This window comes from Pantherophis guttatus, chromosome 2 (genome assembly GCF_059756535.1).
Source record: "Pantherophis guttatus breed Tessera chromosome 2, ASM5975653v1, whole genome shotgun sequence".
Lineage (NCBI taxonomy): Eukaryota > Metazoa > Chordata > Lepidosauria > Squamata > Colubridae > Pantherophis > Pantherophis guttatus.
Window position 1 is genome coordinate 39,342,124 of NC_142064.1, and position 13,670 is coordinate 39,355,793.

A 13,670-nucleotide genomic window follows, 5' to 3' on the forward strand; every position below is an offset into this window, starting at 1 on the left:
AGTCAACAAAATATTGCCTATCTTATTTCAGAAGTTAAATATGAAATTGGAAATATTCTATTCATTGGAACTAGGAAATATTAACACTAGATTCTTAAAAAGTTAAATATGAAAGTACTGGTTTTTTAAAGGAATGGATCTTTATAATCAGCTGTTTCAATGGAGAGCAACTAGCAACATGCCAATTTTATAAGCATGATATGGAGGTGGGTGGAAGAGAAATCCAGGAAATTGCAGGCTAATTAGCTTAAAGTTGGTTCCAAGTAAATTGATGGGAAGCAAAATCTATATTAGGAATCATTAAGAAAGGAGTCAAAGACAGAATTGTCAGAAATGTAATGCTTATAATCATCTGACAATGATTTAGAATACTCTGTATAATTTTAGTCACTGAGCCATCCCAAAGGATATTGAAAAGCTTAAAAAGATGAAGCACTTAAAAATTATGAAACAATTGGTGTAGCTCTCTTCTGAAGAAAGCTTGCTATATTTGAGGATTTGGTGGAGGAAACAGTGTTTATAATAAATGTCTAAAAAGATATATCCAAAAGCATATACTTATTAGTGGCAGATAGTCACATTTGCCGTACATTCTCCAGTTTCTGGAGATACTTTACTTCCAAAGATCAAAATAATTGGGAATATTGCCCAATAAGGGGCGATACCTTTGCAATCATTTGTCAGTTTCAATATTATTAATTGACTTCCATTAATATATTTCTTTTAACTGTGAAAATGATATGCATTCCTTATGAGCCAAATGTGCCTAGTTTTAAAAATCTATCAAATTAAATTGTATGATGCAAGACTTAATTAGTCATGCATACTCAGCAGCTGAAAATCAAGCACTCCAAATGGATGTAAACTTGATACTGCTTTTAGTCTGGCTTGAAATTATAGCATAATATAATTTGTATAGGTTTATTGTTTGCATAAGTATGATATAATTAACAGTAGTAAATATATTCATTAACCTATGGATGTACATATTATAAAATTGATCTGAAGTTCGTACATGTACCTTTTCTACATTTTTCATTTTATTTGGCAGAAACTGATTGATTCATTGTGCTGTGGATGATCTAGTATTGCTTTTATATTGATTTGATTTATCATATCAGGGAAAAATGCCAGAGAATTTTATTGATCTGTGTGAGCAGAAGAATTAAAAAAAAAAAAACCTAGGTCAAATGTTGTGCCCATTAGGATTGCAACTTAAATTTAGTACCAATTTTAGGATTTTTTGCTGAGTTAGCAGTATAAAATAGATCTGTATCAAACAACTTCAATTTGCTTCAACAAAGTGTTTGACATCAATCTGTTTTGCTAAATGGAAGAGGTAATCCCCTTCACTTTGACAAATACATTTTGGTGGTCTCAGATTGTTTTAGGCAAGTGCTATAGATCCTTTTCCTCCAGGAATAGCCAAACTTCTAGGTTAGATGTTTTGGAATTTGCCTATATCGGCATTGCCTACAGCTATGCTGGCTGGAGAATTCTGGGAGTTGAAGTTCACAAGTCTTAAAGCTGCCAAGTTTGAAGACCTCTGGCCTACATGATGCTACAAAAACATTCATGGAGAACTCTAACTTTGGTGAACAGTGCTGAGAAACCTTCAGGTGGTAGGTATCTTCCTCAAGGCTAGAAAAGACACTTTTCTTCAAAAACTAGAGAGTTATTCAATTAACAGGAACATCACTGGTTGAATTCCTGTTGTTGGTCAACCTTGGGAAAGATTGTTTCCCTAGCCCTGAGAAAGATTGCCTTTGCTGGCTTTCTAGCTGAGCTTTGCATCAGCTGGGTATGCTGGTCAAAGGGAAAGGTAAGTGGACCCGGGCATGGTGGAGCAAAAGGAAGACTAGCGGGACAGTGGGTGAGAAGACCAGACTTTTCAAGAGCTATGGAGGAGAGGTAGGAGGCCTGGGTGCTGCTGGGCTTAACCGTTAAGGCCTTCTGCCTAGGGGAGGTTTCTATGTACTGTTGGGCCTAACTGGTTGTGCCCTTTCAGGCCTGGTAGGGCAGAGAGAAAGCCAGACTTCTTGGAAGTCTTTAGGGCCATGGAAATCATCAATGCTAAGATATTCATTATGTTGCTGGTTTCCCATTAAACATCATTTACAAATAAACATCATTTACAAAGAGCAAATCAACTAGAATTAAGTTCTTTATTTGCTGACAGACAATAGACAGAATCTTATCAGATGAAACTTTTACCCTAACACTCCAGCCTAGGAGATTCTAGGGAATGGCTATCCTTACTCTTTTTCTACCCATCTATCCATCTCTGGGGTGTGCTGCCTCTTGTGTGGCGCTCCTATCTGGGGTGTGCATTCTTCTTCCTAGGAATCAGCTGGTTCACTGTAGTCCATCACACCAGCTACACCTCTCTGGGCACCACCTCTCATATACATACTGCAGGGATACTGGCATGCCACAGACTCTATTAAACTAGTAAAATCTGGCCTTTAGTATACTCCCATGACCTTGAGGAAGGGGGGGTGTCAAAGTTTTATTTTGCAGTAATTGAAAGTAGTGCTTTAAGCTTTGCAAAGGAGACAGACAGTCTCACCCTGTTACATAGATTCTTTCTGGAAGGACATTTTAATATTAATTATTAAGAGCATATTCAAATATTTACAGGAATGCCTGTTTTCAAAAAAACATGCACAGAGAAAAGTAAAGGAAAAGAGCCTAGCAAACTTTTTTTTCCCATTCCCGTATTGACATGGCTGATTTATCATTGTCATTATTTTTAATAGGTTCTTTTATTTTAGTTACTAGTTTATTTATTTATTTATTTATTTAATTTGATTTATATGACGCCCTTCTCCGAAGACTCAGGGCGGCTTACAATGTGCTCAGCAATAGCCTTCATCCTTTTGTATATTTATACAAAGTCAGCTTATTGCCCCCACAACTGGGTCCTCAATTTACCTACCTTAGAAAGGATGGAAGGCTGTGTCAGGGCATTTATTAATCCCATGTTTGGCTCTGGGACTAATTACCCTGGTTTAGAGGAGATGAATCGAGGCTTATCCTTGTTTGCAATAATCTGAAAAGAAACGCGAGGAAAAGTTTCTAATAAAACTCATTTATTTATTATAAAGAAAATAAAACACCTCACTAACTAAGAAAAGTTAATTGCTACATTTTTGAAAGTAATTCGGGCCAGTTGCTTTCCAGCAACCGGCACTCCTGGCAAGAGAACAAAGGAAAGAGTGTGAAGGAATGTGGGTGGATGGACATGCGTAGTAGCTTTTAATAATAATTCTTGGCAAGGTATGGAAAGTCAGATAGTCCAGAAATAATGAGCTCAGCTGGTAAATAAAATAACGCAGTGACAGGCTGAGTCAACCTTGAGCCTTGGCGAGATTCGAACCCTGCAGTAATTGCAGGCAGCTGGTCTTAATAACCAGCTTAATAACAGGGTGCCTTAAACCCCTGTACTACCAAGGCTCTTCTTGTTAAATGACAAGCTTCTGCTTTGGAACAATCATAGATGAGAATAGGTAAGTTAACCCAAATACACAAACATTCACAATATGTTATATATTCACAATACAATATGATAGATAGATAGATAGATAGATAGATAGATAGATAGACAGACAGACAGACAGACAGACAGACAGACAGACAGACAGACAGATAGATAGAGATAGGCAGGCAGGCAGGCAGACACATTACAATATGAAAAATTGAATCTAACTTCATAACTGTTCTAGATTAATTTATTACTTCCCTTTCCATTCAGACAATCAAAATATGTGCAAAGCCAGTTGGCCTATGCCAGGTGCAAACAGAACTAGGCAGAGGCAGCAAAACTAGAATCCAGCTTAACTTGCCTTTTGGTTGTTACATAAGGGAAGACAAAAATCAGATCCAGCTTTCCAGAGACAGGGTTTTCTGATTGGTTTCCCTGGCTTTAACCTAGAAAGTGAGTGCCACAAGGCACTAGAAACCTTTTTGACAGGAAGGTGACATATTCTTTCTTAGAAGGTTACCAATTGATTCCTGACTTAAAATACTTTATGACACAGCAGTTTTGAAACATATTTCAAAGCAATACTTTTACAATTCTCAATTTTGCTTGTTTCCCATTCCTAAATCCCTCTTTTTCTGTCTGACGGCCCGTCTCCTGGGATTTGTAATATCATACTAGCCAGTGGTGAAATCCAATTTTTTTTACTACCGGTTCTGTGGGTGTGGCTTGGTGGGCATGGCTTGGTAGGCATGGCAGGGGAAGAATACTGCAAAATCTCCATTCCACCCCACTCCAGGGAAGGATACTGCAAAATCCCCATTTCCTCTCCACTCCTGGGGGAAGGATACTGCAAAATCTCCATTCCCACCCTACTCTTGGGGAAGGATATTGCAAAATCTCCATTCCCATCCCACTTTGGGGCCAGCCAGAGGTGGTATTTGCCAGTTCTCTGAACTACTCAAAATTTCCGCTACCGGTTCTCCAGAACCTGTCAGAACCTGCTGGATTTCACCCCTGATGCTAGCTGTCTTCCTTTGTTAGATGAGAGGGTGATTATTGTTTGGTGCTATCTAACATTAAACAATATTCCACAGATGAAACAGATTCATAAATATAACTACAAAACTACATAACTATATCCAGTGGTGGGTTGCTACCGGTTTGCCCCAGTTCGGGCGAACTGATAGCAGCAGTGATGAAAGGCTCTGCCGACCCGTCTGGATATCATCAAATACGCTCTGCGCATGTGCAGAAGCGGCATGCACGCGAGCGACGCAGTAGCAAAGGTAAGTGAAACCCACCACTGACTATATCATGAAATCTAGAGGCTACCTTTGAAGAGCATTCAGAACTACAGCAGAGTGCAGAGTGCGGTGCAGAGTGCAGTGGCATGGACAGTTCTTGGGGCCCGGAGAATGGTCCATGTAATACAACTGGTCCATGAGCTGAACTGGTTGCCAGTCTGCGTCTGGGTGCAATTCAAGGGGTTGGTAATTACTTTTAAAGCCCATTGTGGCATGGGTCCGGACTATTTGAGGAACCATCTCATCCCACTGGATTTGGATCATCCCACCTGTGCTGGTAGACTGGGCCCTGTTGGACCAATTTTTCTGTCTGGTGGGATCCAGAAGAAGGGCTTTCTGTGCCATTGTATCTTCCATCTAGAACATCTCTGCCCCCCCCCCGCCCCGACATTCCTCACCTTTTGTATTTAGCAATAGTCTTGCAGGTCCAACTATAATTATTAAGCAGTGATATCTGTATTGTGAAATGTCACAACTTCGGAAATAGAAGAGACTATTATCTCACTGCATTGTTGTTGAGATGGATCCTTTCTCAGATGTTTGACATTTATGTTCAAAACACTATCTCCTTTGGTGTTAAGTAGTTCAAAGGATGACTCAGACACTAACATAGTAAACATCCTTATATATGCTTCTTCTATAGTTAATTCGTCAATATTTTGTTTAATTTGGCATTCACACATACTGCAGAATTATCAGACTCTGTGCAAGAAGCACAATGGACTAGTTAGCAATTTGTCCAGCTTCTTTAAACAAAAATTGTTCTATTCTACAGTGGATCTAGTTGAGAATGAGGGGCAGCAGCATTTGTAATATGTTTCACAGAATTTCCTTTCTATGCAGGTCAAAAACAGTTCCTTGGTCAGGTATTGGCTTCAGATACCCTTTGATAACATATACAAGATAAACCAAGTTAATGTTCCAAGTAAACTTCATTGTGAAGTTGATGGGGCTCATAAATGTAGAATGGGAAAGAGAGAGAGAGAGAAGGCAACAATTGTAACTTCTTGCTTGCAATTATTGCATAATGACGTTTGCTGCCAATAATATTTTGTACATTCAAAATATCAGTCTTCTATTGTGTTGTGTTGTGTTGTGTTGTATGGTATCCTGTCCTGTCCTGTCCTGTCCTGTCCTGTCCTGTCCTGTCCTGTCCCAGTTTGTCCCGTCCTTTGGTGGGTTGCTTCAAGCGAACCGGTAGCAGCAGTGGGGGAAGGCTGTGCCCACCCGTCCAGATATCATCAAAAGCACTCTGCACATGCACAGAAGCTTCTGCGCATTCAAGAAGCACCCTGCACTCACTAAGCAAGTGCGCGTGCCCGCGCGCTACCAATAGCAAACCCGTAGCCCCAGGATTTGAAACCCACTACTGATCCTATCCTATCCTTTACTACCTTGTCCAGATTGATAGGAATTTCTATAGCTTCTACTTTGGCCTGTATACAGGTCATCTACATTCACATTCAGAAGCTGGGGTCACAAGAGCCGAATAAGTCATGATTAAATAACATTCCAAATTTCCATCCTTATTGCCAATGATTGACTATTTTCCTCCCTTCAGGGATATTTCAAAGGGGATGTAATTTCCAACATTTGAATATGTACCAGTTTTCAACATTACACTCCTAGAGTCCTCCATTTTCTATCTGTTCCTCACCCTAACTTTAATGTTGTATGTAATGTGTCCTGGGATTTGTAGCTCTACACTACAGATGTAGTTTTGCAAGATGCCTCTTCCAGATGCTTAACTAATTTTTCCCAATTCTCTGAAGGAACAATGCCTTCATGGGTGGGTACTGTATAATTCTAAGCCTACCCATATTGTACAGAAAAGTCTTGTAAGCCAGATTCAGCCTTCAAAGAGCTTTCCTATTCCTTCTTTAAAAGAGCCAAGGCATTCATAAAAAGCAGATATGAGTTTTAACAGATTAATTGTGAATTATTAATTATAAATGTACAAATTAAACTCTATTTGTCTTTGAGAGGGTACAATCTAAGTCTGAAAATGTATTAATAAGGTCTCCAAATCATGTGTTCATTGTACTATTTGCTCCTGCCATCTTCCTTTCAGATGAATTTTATTAATTAAGCTTTAATGCAAGGGTAAATTAATTTAATATCTATATAAGATAAGGGAACATTTAAAGCCATATCAGAATTGGTCTTTTCAGCAGTTCTTCCATGCTAAGGATAAAATACACCAATCTTCCTAAATAGTGCTTCATTGTAATATAAATTATTATGATCATGGCATATCAGAAGAATCTTGGACCTTTACTCCTACCCATTATAATAAAAATATCTCTACATGCAGCAACAAAGAGAGCATTTAATGAATGGAAATTTAACAGATGCAGTAAAAAAAAAATTGGTGGACGTGTTAGATTCTGATTGATTTCACTGCTGTGAAAATAACATTTTCCTTGCTGGGGAACATTAGAAGAGGAATTTTGAATAAAATTGTCAGTAGTGCAATGACTTTATATATGTTTAAAGTGCAATCAGTTTCAGGTCACCACAGTTTAAAAGGCATATCACCAAGCCAGAGACAGTGCAGGTTAAAAAAAAATAAATAGCAGTGATCACGTACCAAAGGTGCTTTTCTAAAAGGCAACAGGACGTTCTTGGTTTTTTCTTGAAAATGTTTAGCTTCTCATCCAGGAAGCTTCTTCATTTCTCAAGGAAAAAACCAAGAAAGTCCAGTTGCCTTTGATAAAAGAATCTTTGGGACAGCCATGACCTGGATGATTGAGAATTTCCATGACATTGATCATGTATTGAGTTCATATGATCATGTACTGAGTTCTCATATAAAGACACTGCTTTTCACAAATGATATGACCATGTGAGATGATCCTAGAAAAGCTCCTAAATTATCTCATGGAGATAATCAGAAATACTAATTCTAACTAAATGTGAACTGAAAATGAACTCATCTATATTCACAAATAGTGGGCCGAAATGGATCTCAGATTCCCATATAGTTTCTCAGTGATTCTAGTGTAGGGAGTTAAAAAGCCTTTCAGTCAAACCACTTTGAATTCAAAACACTGGTTTCAAACTTCTTGGATGTCCTGAGATGTTCAAAAGAATTAGCACTGAGTTCAGAACAGCTTTTCATTCCAGGGTGTTTCAAATTTGAAACAGTTTAACTCATAAAAATTGCACACCATTATTCCAGCGGAATATATACCATTTGAACAAATGTTCTTGGCAAGCTATTGTTTGAAATGCTACTTAATGTTCATTTACTATGTTTGAATTATAGTTCTTAAAAAAAGAACTTGCCTTTAACAAGGAGACTTCATACATCAGTTCTTTTATGCAGAATATAGGAATATGTGTGAACCCATATTGTCACTTACCATATTCAGCAGCTTCAAAATAATATTTTAATTTTTAACTTTAAGAAGGATGTTAAATTCAGACTCAGACCATGTATCCATCCATGCAGGGATATGCACATACAATGTGGGAAACCATTCAAAGTTAGAAAATGTAACTTCATAACACCCAGAAACAAGCAAGGAATAAAAATGCTCAATAATTCTTATTCTACATGTGATACATGAAAGGAGCCTTGGTGGCACAGCGGACTAAAGTGCTGTTAAGTAGCACTTAGGTGCCAGCTGCCTGCAATTACTGCAAGTTCAAATCTCACCACGTTCAAGGTTGACTCAGCCTTCCATCCTTCTGAGGTAGGTAAAATGAGGACCTGGATTGTGGGAGCAATAAGCTGACTTTGTAGAAAAAAGAACACCACTGGGGGGGTGAGGGGCGAAAGCCCTACTAAGCAGGTATATATACAAAAGTATGAAGGCTATTGCTTAACGCATTGTAAGCCGCCCTGAGTTTCCGGAGAAGGGCGGCATATAAATCGAACCAATAAATAAATAAATACAGAATGTAAACATTTCTTAGCAAATATTAGCAAGTTAAAAAATTCAAACCCACTAACATTTATATAAAATCTTCATGGAGTACAATGCAAGCTTAAGATATCGTTAAAAATATTTTTTCCTTGTATTCCTAACAGCAAAAATTAGATTTTTGTATGCTGGATTTCTGTCTTGCAATTTCTTTGCCGATGTATTGATCTCATTAAAATTGCAGTGTTATAGTCTGCTCAGCTCATTTGGAACTATCTTCAAAACAACAGCTATTGTCTTTGTTTCCAAGTTATGGGAGCATTGTGGGTATAAAATATATTTTCCAAAACTGCTTATGGAAAAATATTACAATGCTGTTAATAATATATCATAAGGACAAGAAATTCAGTACTTTTAAAGTGACTTTAAAAGTATATGGTGTAGTTTGCATTTAAGACAGCAAGTGCGTTCTTCATGTACACGTAACTGACTCTCAGATATCTATTCAGTTTTTGAATTACAGCATTCAAGATTATGTAGTCAGAAATGTGTACTTTTGTTATTGAACAGGAAGGATTGTCAGACTTAATAAAAGGTTTTATGCAATTCAGTGACTTACACTTCCATGACTGTTAATAAAAAGGCCTGCCTGCTTGTTGTTGCACATTTGATTTACAGTTTAATAGTCATGCAGTCATGTCTTCAGAACGATCCAGCAGACATTTACAAAATAGGCTTTACATAGCATACTTACCAAGCACACTATTTTTTATTTTTTATTTTTTTATTTATTTTTATATGCCGCCCTTCTCCGGAGGCTCAGGGAGGCTTACAGTGCGTTAAGCAATAGTCTTCATACTTTTGTATATTTTATACAAAGTCAGCTTATTGCCCCCACAAACCGGGTCCTCATTTTACCCACCTTAGAAAGGATGGCAGGCTGAGTCGACCTTGAGCCTGGTGAGAATTGAACTCGCAGTAATTGCAGGCAGCTGGGTGTTAAATGCTGCTTTAGTAGGAGGCATTAGCCTCCTACACCACTCAGGCACACTAAGTCAGCTTCAAGGCAAAGCAAAACAAGAACTACTACCAATTAAACTAGTTAAGCAATTAGAAAAAGGATAGCAAATAGCATTTATTTTTTATGCCAAATATTCAAGGAAGAATTCTCAGTTAAGGCTACATCACAATGATATCATAATTTGGAATGAGCTCAAAATGGCTAAAACACACCTATATTGCATATGGTGAACATCGGATCATAACATATACTAATAAATGTTCACATTTACGTATGTGGTGTTAGATACAACACTTAGGCCAAAGACCCTCCGGAGCTCAGCTAATAGAAAATATTCAGTCATTGTCTGAAACAAAAACAAGAAAACAAATATGATGTGTTACAAAGAACACCATACATTTTGGAAAGAAGTCAATCTACCAGCACAAGTAGTGCTATTGTTTTACAAAGAAATGGACAGGTACCAATGAATCATAAATTATATGGAATGAAGGGCTTTAATAAAAAAATCCCCTATCATTAGGAGGTGTTAAGCTATTGAACAGACTGCTCAACAGCTGGTCAGCTCTGTTTCTGAAAGAGCGTAATCCAAGACTACTGTAGGAAAGTATGTAGTAGTACATTCCTACCATAGGAATGGCATTGCACTACATGGTCTCCAATGTACCTTCCAACTATTCCTTCTATGATTCTATGATTCAGCTCCCAAAAAGTATGTTCTAAATTGTTTCAATGTCAAATAGCAATGCTGTAATACCTTAATTCACGCCAATTCAATGTGATTGAGCATTCTTGGTTATACTGAAACAACAAGGAAAATCTGCCATGCTTCATGAATCTTTTAAAATGGAAGTAAAATCTCTTTGTTGTGCTATTGATGCCAAAGGCTTCTAGCCAAGCCCAGAGAAAGTCCAATCATCACCCATCTGCCTACACCTCATAGAACTGGCAATTTACAGGGAATTCTTGGCAAAGTAACAAATCAATTCCTAACTCTGTAGCAGTGAAAATAAAAGGAAGACCAACAATTCTACTACACAGCATTGTAGAGCCATAGAAGGAAAATATCTTGGAAATCTAAATGAATATGTAATTAAATGTCCCTGTAGGATTTGAACACAGCTGCTTTTAGCAAGGCAATCCTTCATGACAGAACCATATTATTTCTCTTTGCCAATTATGATAATAAATTATTATTTATCTGATTTCTATTTCTTTCCAGTAAGTAACCAAAGTGATTAAAAGAACTAATAAAACAAAGATCCAACTGTAGAATTTGGGATAACACATCTGAGCATGGAGTTGGCAGAACTGGCTTATGTCTAACACTGGATAATTTAGATTGTTCATACTCATGAAATTGTTGATTTGTGTCATTGTTTTATTGATTTATTCTTTCAACTATTTTGAATGTTTTAAAATTATTTTATAATCTTCCCAAAAATCAAAGATTTGAATAATAAATTATCTTGGAGGAAAGATAATGAGGCACCAAATATTCAGTTATTTAAAAAATTATGTAACACCTTGAAGGAATTTAAAAACTGACTTCTCTGAGGATTAGGGATGACACTATAAATAATGCATATTCTATTGCTTTAAAAATCAAATTCTGTATTTAGCCAATTTGAATACCATGCTGAGATATTAGTCCTCCTGTTGCTATATTACTTCAGAACTGAAAAGCCAATGTGTTTTCATTTGACTTCATTTTTACCTGCAATCTTCCAATCTGAACTAAGTCAGCAAATTATAAGCATCAATCTTCAGACAAAAAATAATTGGGATTTTTTTTGTGTATTGCTGAATCATAATCTTCCTTAATATATATAGAAGTACAGTATTTGTCTTTTACCTTACTTCCCCCTTACCTTACACATTTGCATGCAGGGTTTACACAGCCAGGTACTGATAGATTGAAGCATATATTGCCATGTAGATATTTATTTGAAATTTATTTATATTTATCAACTGGCTCAGTTGATAACAACACGAAAATTATTATCTATCTATCATCTGGCAGTGCTAGGTTGAGAGTACAATTATCTTGTAGAACCTGGGAAAAGAATTATTCTTTTAATTTTAGCAATGCGTAACACAATCCCTAATTTTACCACCAGCTTTCTAATTATTGTCTGGAAATTAAGTTTGCTTCGTTTTGATTAACAGAAAAACTTGACTGCAACTATAGAAGCACTAGAAAGATTCAACTCCAAAATACTCCCCCTCCCAAAATATTTCCTAAAATAGCCAACCTGCTGTCAGGAAAAACAAAACAAAACATTGTTTAATTTCTATAGCCTCTTTCTTTGCAAAACAATTCCAAGCAATTTATACAGGCGCAAATGGATAAAGTCACAAAGCCAGATCAGCTTAGATTGTGAAACATCTGTTAGAAATTGCTGATAATTTTGTGTTGATTTGACATCATATAGACTTGATACAGATTCTAAAAGCAAATAATACCATTTATAGCTCAATCACAAACTTGTAGGTTGCATAGGATCATGCAATATCTTCCTTCTCAATTTTCTGGCAAAAAAATCACTGAAACAAATGAATCTTTATGATATACTCCACAGGTGTCCAACTCGCCATGTCACGTTGATGTTACGTGACATTTCATGATGTTTTTTCCTATTTGTGGACCTGGAGTGGGCGTGGCCTTCATGTGATGCATCCGGCCTATGGGCCGCCAGTTTGACACCCCTGTATACTTCTATTTAATAGCTGATTGAAAAGGCAGGGGAGCCCAGAATCCAGATGATTCCACTCTGGCAAAAATAACATGGGAAACAAGTAAATTATCCTTTACCTATGTCAGAAATAATTCATACATTAGGGTTTTTTCCCCAATGATTTCATGTCATCAAAATATCTTTTACTTTTTCAAGTAGTAAAAACAGTTTCAAGATCATATTCGGTTTATATAAATGATACATATTCATCCTTTTTTAATATATCTTAGGCCAGGAATCGGGGTGGGGTATCACATCAAGGCTTTCAAAGATACAGTATATTCATCATTGTCTTCATTTTGTGATACTTTTCTGTTGTGTAGGAGTTACTGTTGTTCAAGAAAAATATAGTTTCTGCAAAAAGAGAGATTTTGCTAATATAATTTTGTAGGCCTAAAGTCTCTCTTTATGGTAAACAAGCACCTAGGGCAAAGGTGATAGTGTGGCAATTTGTATGTCATTTGATAATTGCTTATGGCTTTCAAGACTACTCCCCACAGAATACTGGATATGGATATGAGATCCTGTTCATTCAGTTGAGTTCTAGAGATCATTTAGGACTATTGCTATTGTACCAGTCTCTGGTTCCCTAGCAACCTACCTGCCAAAGTTCATTGACTGAATTTCTGGTTTAGCAGACTTATGGTTTTGGGGAACTGTAACCTTCCTTTCATGGAAGTGGGATCTGAGGTGGCTCAGATGTTCATGACAACCATGGGCCTATCCCATATAGCAGGTCATCCAGAGCGCAACACACCAAATCTAGTGTCCTGTCAGATGTCAGATCACAATCTGATTACCACTGGATCCTTTTGCACTGTTATGCAATTCAGGGAGCATCCATTAACAGAATAACAGAGTATTAGATATGTCTTCCCCTAGCGACAGATAGGTTTCAAGGGATGCTGGGGGTTCTTCTATTAACTGTTGCAGTCCATCTGAAGTCTGGTTGATGCTTGGAATAAAGGGATAGCTGAAACCTTGGAAATTTCAACCTGTCCAAAATCCAGCATCAGAGACAGTAATATTTATTTCTGGTTTAACACATGTCATACTTTTGCTTCACAAGCTGTTTTGGTTGCCAGTTTGCTTCCAGTCCAGTTTAAAGTTTTGGTGTTGACCTTTAAAACCATGCATAGAATGGAACCAGGTTATTTGAGGGATAGCCTTTCTCCAATTTCATAAGCCTGCCCCACCAGATCCAACAGAGAGGGCATGTTAGGGATTCTGTCATGTAGGGAGCTATGTCCTAGG